Here is a 7,888-nt window from a genome sequence, read left to right on the forward strand (position 1 = left end):
AGGCATGCAGGTACGGAGACACTGGTAAGGCAGCCGTCTCCTACAGCGCCGGAAGTACAGGATGTGGGAGTTAAAGACCTCCTGGATGGAGGGATCAGCCAGACTTTCCCTGCAGAACCTCACAGTATGTTTGGGTTTGTCAAGTCTTCTCAGGCTTCAACATTTAAGTCTATTGACAATTTCTGGAAAAATGTGTTTTTGTTTGCATGCACACATGCAGAGTATATATTAGTGAGGACCAAACACAAATGTGTATTTTAGAGTAGATTGAAGTCTGACTGTGAACAAGTCAGAACAGTTTGAGGAAGAGATTTGATCAGCAAAACAAACGACAAACTGAGAGAATGTGGATCTTCCAGATCTGTCAGAGAAACCAGGAAAATCTCTGACAGAATTCAACAGTGAAGAAAGACGAGAGGGAGCAGAAAAACACTGAAGTTTGACACATCAAAACAGAAAGTTTAGAAAAAGTTTAGAAAAAATTAATCTTAAATCTACAAATCTGTTTACTCCTAAAGGATCTTCAGGTCTAAGAGCTTCACTTCTCCACCTCATACCTCCTTCAAACACCTGAGACTATTTTCCATCTCTGTCATCGTCCAGTTCTCTGCAGACTTTCATTCTTGTCCTTCTTCCTGATCGTCTGGATTCCTTTTGCTATCAGATAAACTGACAGGTTGTTACGACACAGTCGACATGTTGAAGTTTGTTACAGGAGCTCTGATGTCTTCATGGTCGTGGTGGTCGTCTGTTCAAAGCAGAAATGATCCTTTCAGATCAAACAGATCATCAGATTAGATTAATTTATCTCCAAACACCAACATTGTTCTGATTTGATGGAACATTTCTAGTTTCTCCATGAATTTTTCTGGTCTTTTCTGATCACATTGTTGACTGAAAGCTCTGCTCTGACCTCTGACCTTTTACTGCTGACAGAAGCAGATCCTCAACATTCAGATGTTCAGAACAAGAGTCTGATCCTCAGAGCAGCTCTGACTGAAAGAATGTGGATCTTCCAGATGAACTCTGGGACTTTTTTTCTCGTTGGAGGAGCAGTTTTGGTTTGGAAGAATATTCAAGAACCACATTCTTGAAGGACGTCTTTGTTCCTCAGCAACAGGGAGTGTTTGAACAGCTGCAGATTCTGCAGAAGATCAAAGTTTCCTGCAGTTGCAGTTTAGTTCTGATTGGACTAAAAAACATGGACATTTTCAAGTCTTTAGTCAAACAAAGAACAGTGACATCTGGTGGAGAAATGTATCCATCACAGTTTTGGATTATTCCACTATTAGAACCATTTAGCTGGTTTGGATTTCTCAAGGAAACAACCTGAGTTTGTTGAAGAGTTGATTAAATATTAAACGTGAAGGATATAATATTCTTCTGATGTTTTCAGTTGTTTGTCCATTTTCAATGAAACTATTTTGGTCTAAATTAATAAGATTCTGAAGTATCTTGTCCAATCTCCCTGCTAGAATAGAAGTAAACAATTTGTAGTCTGTGTTGAGAACTCTGATTGGTCTATAATTCCCACATTCCAGTCGGTCTTTCCTTTCTTTTGGAATGACTGTGATTGTAGCTTCCCTCCATGAGGGGGGTGGGGGGGGGTCTCCATTCTGAATGATATAATTAAATGTCTTCAATAGAGGGGGGACTAACTATTAGCAAGCAAGTATATTTATAAAGCACAATTCCTACCCAAGGCAATTCAAAGTGCTGTACAAAAACAATTAAAAAATCACAAAAGGAAACAAAAATCTATTGATAAAACACAAGTAAAATCATAAAAGTCAACAAGATTAAAATTCAGAAATGTAAAATATTAAAAACATACACATAAAATAGTTCCCATTTTAAAACACATTGCTAAATAAAAACGTTTTCATCTTGGATTTGAACATTTTCAGACTTGTGGCATGTCTCACATTTTCAGGGAGATTGTTCCAAACCTTTGAAGAGAAGTGCTGAAAGGCTCCCTTACCATGTTTAGTTTTAATTTTTGGAACCTGAAGAAGAGCTCTACCTGAGCTTCGCAGATTTCGGAATGGGTTATAAGAAATGAGCATATCAGTAATGTACTTGGGTGCTCGGCCGTGGAGAGACTTATAAACAATCAGAGCTGCTTTAAACTTGATTCTCTGAGTGACAGGAAGCCAGTGCAAAGACCTCAAAACTGGACTAATGTGGTCATATTTCCTGGTTTTTGTCAGAACTCGAGCTGCAGCATTTTGAATAAGTTGCAGTTTTTTTATCCCTCGTTTAGAGAGTCCAGTGAGGAGGCCATTACAGTAGTCCAACCTACTGGACACAAAGGCATGGATTAGTTTTTCCAAGTCAGGTTTGGACACAATATTTTTAATTTTGGTGATGTTCTTCAGGTGATAAAAGGCTACCGATGTAAGTGAGGAAATGTGACTGTTAAAATTTAAGTCAGCGTCTAATATAATTCCGAGGTTTCTAACCTGACTTTTTGGTTTAAAAGAAAGGGATTCCAGATGACAGATGACATGAGTCCTTTTATTTTGTGGACCAAAGACAATTATTTCAGTTTTATCTGAGTTTAGATGGAGGAAATTGTCTTGCATCCACATATTAATTTGTTCAATGCAACGGCACAGTGAATTTATAGGGCCTTGTTCACCAGCAGACATATTAGCATTAGCTTCAGAACAACAGCAGAACTGACTGTTTTTTGTTTTTTTTTATGTTACTGTACTGGAGTTTGTGGGAGTCTTCCACTTCTTCAGATTTGACCCAGCAGGAAATGCATAGCAGCTGTAATAACAGGCACATTCCCCTTCCAGAGAACACTCAGACGCTACAGGAAACTGATCCATCATTAGACATTAATCATAGTTCTCTCTGACAAGTTCAAACGCCCGCTAAGAGAGGGCTTTTAGCCAGCACGTGTGGGCGGTGAGTTAATCGCCCATCTATCCTTTGAGAGAGCAGAAAAAAAGGTTTGTTTGTCCCTGATTCCTTCATGATGACATCCAGCACTGTGTTAACATGAGAGTTCTTTAAACAGACGCTGGTTTGACAAATCTTTGCTGCTTCTGTTTAAAAAAAAGGCTGCTAGCGTATTAGCATGTACGCTGTAAACGAAGAATGCTGTCAGAAAAATAAAAATTTTTTCTTCATTTAAACTATTTACAAAGTTAGTGAATAAAAAATAAATCTATTTTTTTTGTTTCCACCATTGACTGTATAAGAACTGGACTGAGTGAATCCTCCATCGTCTGGTTCCAACATGGCGACTTCTGTATCTCAAAGAAAAGTGACCTTTAAAACGTTTAAACAGACAATGTATCAATACCTGTAAATTAAAGATGCAGATGATTCAGAGGAATAGGATGATATCACACTGATTAAGAATCTCACAGAATTTATCTGCTTTAAATTACTATTAAAACATTTTTAATCAAACTTTTCTATCTGCTAACCATAGACTGTAAAAATAATGGACTGATCGAGCAATGAGGTCCCCCATTGGAAATGCATTACTTCCTCTCCTCGCGAAAGTAGGCCACCGCTTTCACCGTCAATTCCTGAAACGGATACCGCCATTTGCAAACAATCTTCAGCGATTGGTCTGAGTCATAGCTGAGTCGTGGAATCTACAGGAAGTACTGTCGCCAATCAGGAGTGAGTTTGTTGCAACCGTCTGCCTCTTTCCACGCCTCGACCACGAGACCGACCGCGGATGTAAACACAATCCGTGAACGAATGATACACGGATTAAACACCTTCAATAACGGCGGCTCGGGAGAATGGCTTTTTAGGTTTCGTTTTGACCACGTGGCCAGAAATCCTCCGGCTCTTTTCTAAATGACGTCGTTCCTGGTTAAGGTTAGGATTACGGTTATGGTTAGGATTAGAAAAGCAAATTGTTCGTTTGTGGGGCTGTCTGTGATGCTCAGGCCTCCACCAGGGGACGTGTCAAACGTGGAAAACACATTTTAACATGTTTAGGACCGCGCGTATTATATGCACGCAAAAACCGGTTTGGTGTATATTATACACGGTATTTCCCAAATCGTGGAATATGTACGCATTTTACTGAGACTGGGCTGATTGTACAAGTCATTGTTCAAGCCTTTGAGGGAGAACCATTCCAACATTTGATTCTGTCAGCAGTCCTTTGGGATTTACTTACATTTATTCCTTTTTGTCGAGATAAAAGGAGCATTTGGGTGACGCTGCTGCAGACCGGCGCGTGTCCCCCTCGCGCGCGCCGCAGCTCGTCTCTTTACATGCGGCCATGTTACAGTCTGATCAGATGCACGTGAGAAGTGCTTTCAGCGGTATTTAAAATAAATAACCATCCTAACAAGAGAACAGCTGGATCTTCTTTCTGTTTGAAAATACAGGTCCTTTAATGTTTCTCTCACGCTCGGACGGCTGCGTCTAATTCAGGCTGAAGCTGCAAAAGTTCGGCGAAAATGAATCTTTGGTTGGTGATTTTTTGCGCATATATGCAACTTAGATTTCATAAGCTACAATCAAAACAGTGAAATAAAGAAAAATAAACATTAAACAAACAAAAGTCCAAATCACATAACCTCAGAGTGAAATCTATTTCTACAGAGTAAATCCTCATCTAAAAATGTCGACAGCATGCTCCTCTTGTTGTTTTAAACTGCTGCATCGGTACATTCCATTGAGAAAACAACAGTAGGACAATGATTGGTACATTGTTGAATTGTAAAGTAGGTGTTAAAAGGTCTTCACGGACCCATTGATGAAGTCTACTCTCGTTGGCTACCCGTCATCTGTCAATCAAACCCCCCAGACGGTCGACGTCAGACCCACAAACGCTTATTGAGCCATCTGATTGGTCAATTTATAACTCTAATAACTTGTGATAATGGAAAAAAAATCTTTTAAAAAAAATTAGGATTAGAAAAAAGAAGTTAATCAGAAAGCAGCAGAGGAAGAATGATTATTCTGACATATAAAATGACTGAGAAATAACTGTCTGTTTCTCAATGGAAGTCAATGGGACTTTGGCCTTTTTGCAACCCAGTGGTACTTCCTATATGGAACACGGAAGTAGGGGGGCTTGCTCTGTCCAGTTATTTTATATACAGTCTATGCTGCTAACTTGTCAGTTCCTCTGGGTCTCCCTCCTTTGATGGTTGAGTTTTCTCATGGCGCCCTCTAGTGGTTCCTGTTGAAAGCTCAACTCCTCCAGCTGATTCGTTTCTTTCAGGCAGATGTAGTTTATGTGTTTTTATTCTCCTTCTAATGTTTTGACTCTGTAACACAATTCCAGACTTTTTCAAAGGTTTGATGTGTGGAGGTCAACCTTTAAGTAAATGTGTTGCATTTGTGTGGATCAATAAACCTCCAGGATTCATAAATTATACAAAGAAAGTTTGTTGTCTCCTGTCTCTATACATGTGTTTATGGAGTCTTTCCTTTGAAGGTTGTCGCTTGAACACATGTTGCCGCGGCCATTGTGAACGTAGCTTTACACCATCAATGGTACAGACTTAAGATAACCCACTGTTCAACCATGAGAGAAACACACAATGGAAAACTGAGATTCCTTTGGTGGATCTTCCTAAGGAAGAACTCCAGATCAAACGTACGTCCAACATGGGTTTAGTAATGCTAATAGAATAGAATAGAATAGAATAGCAATACTTTATTCATCCCAGGCTGGGAAATTAGTAATAGTCCTTCAGATGTGAGAAATAAATCCCAGTTAGACCCACAAACATCCCAGTAGATGTTCACTCCATCCTAAAAGCCTCAGACTGTTAACATTGAAGAAGAAGAAGGCAGCAGCTCATCGTCTGGCTGCCAGAGGAGGATCAGGTTTGATAGAAAACTTTAGTTTCAGTTGTTCTGACTGCTTCACTCGAATGTTCTGCTCTGGTGGGCGGAGCCACGCTGCTGAAAATGACATGAAAGTGAGGCAGCCTCAGGTTAAAGGTCATATGTCTTTGATACATAAATATATGAACCAGCAAGAGCAGACATGGATGAAAGTCAGTCAGGATGGATGGAGACAGTGCTGCATCAAGTTTTCTGAAATGTTCTGGAATCTGCAGGAAAACCACTAGATGTCAGCAAAGTTCAACTGGAGGATTTCTCCTGGATGAGAATTTTTCAGAGGATTTCTTTGAGGTTTTTCTATCTATCCAGTTGACTTTCACTTCCACATACACATATAATTAGTAATTCATGATTTCATGTTGATATTATCACATAAAACTATTAAATTTGCTACAATAACTTGTTATCTCCAGAGTTTCTTTCTGTTTTAAACAAACTGCTTCTTGGTTATTTGAATAAAGGAAGACAATAGAATCTATTTACTTCATTTAAGTTTAATTCTGGCAAAATATTACATTTGCACATGTAAAATATAAATGACCACCCCTAAAAACTCAGAATTTAAAAACTTTCAAAACTTGAATATTTGAATAATATAGTTTGTATATCCATTGTTTATTATTTCACTTTTTTAAAAGAAGTTTAGCTTTTTTTTCATGATATTACATCCGCCATTTAGAAGTCAAACTAAAGCATAAAAAAATGAATCCTTTACAACTTTATTAGCACAAATGAGAGGAGCTCAGACACGCCCATTTACCCCTAAAACCCCAAGAAAGGACAAAACAGACACAAATAATCAAAAACTAGGGATTCTAGTATTTGATCTTTTTTGCATTATTGTTTTTATCAATTCCTGAGAAAAAATATTAGTGAATGTTCCTGTTCAATTTATTTATGGTGTGATTCTTTTAAAACCTGCTCTTAAAAATAAAACATTTTCAACATAAATCTCTAAGAACTAAATCAAATGTGTTATAACCAGAGATTACTTCTAAAAGTGTCATTTTTGGCGTCTTTTAATTGTGTATAAACAGGATTTTTTTTTTGCAACAGCAACACTGATATGAAGTCATAAATTAACGATTTATTGTTTCTTTTTAATATTTCAAAAAGGTTTTTTCCCTGACGCACATTGTAACTTTCAGTGCAGCTTTATGTCGGATCTAAACAATAAATAACAAATGTGAAATAGATTATCTGGGTTGGCTGATTATGTCCAAAAAATAAAATTACAATTTTTTATGCCAATTTCAATGTATTAATATAGTTGTATTTTTATCCCCTCCCTCCAGCCTTTTTCATTTTTTAACAAAACATATTTTATTTTAACTTCTCCTTTGGAAATGGTCTTGAACAACTAAATAAAAGCTGTACAAATGTTTGTAGAACAAAGCTGGAGGAGTTCTCAGCACCAGCTCTGTAACGTGAAGTAAATTCACCCAAATGATGTCTGTCTGCCCAAAGAATTCTGGGCCACCGATTGGATGGGAAACGCTTTTCTAAATAACATTTCTAGAATGTGTTTTAATGCTCCAGTGTTGTCCATCTGACATGTTTCGAAACAAACTCATTTAGGACGTCAAGTAGAAATGAAGTCCAGAACTTTCCGGCTGAAGAAGAGTGGGATTGTGGCTGGAATTGTGTGTCTTTCCCAGTATTCCTTGCAGGAAGAACTGTTCAGGAAAAATGAAAAGTGGACTTCGATGCGAGCAAACAAAGAGATAAGTGAATGTTTCTAAAGCAGGTTCAGTTCAAACGCTGAAAGATGGCCGACCATGGAGGCTTTGAAAGTGAAATCTAATGATAGGAGATGCTGAGAGCAGACCTCACATCTCAGTAGACCATTCTCGAGGTGCAACAGAGTACAGACCTGTCTTGCTGTAACATCAGCCCCCAGCTTCTTCCTGGGAGCTGCTATACATGTATTCTTTCACCCTTTTTACCTATTTTTCCCTACGAGTTGCATGTAATCTGTCATTGAGTTTGTGCTGAGCAGAAGAGAGAAGGACCAGAGGTCACAGAGACCGCACGTGCATGAGGG

This window comes from Oryzias melastigma, unplaced genomic scaffold, assembly GCF_002922805.2.
Source record: "Oryzias melastigma strain HK-1 unplaced genomic scaffold, ASM292280v2 sc00361, whole genome shotgun sequence".
NCBI lineage: Eukaryota > Metazoa > Chordata > Actinopteri > Beloniformes > Adrianichthyidae > Oryzias > Oryzias melastigma.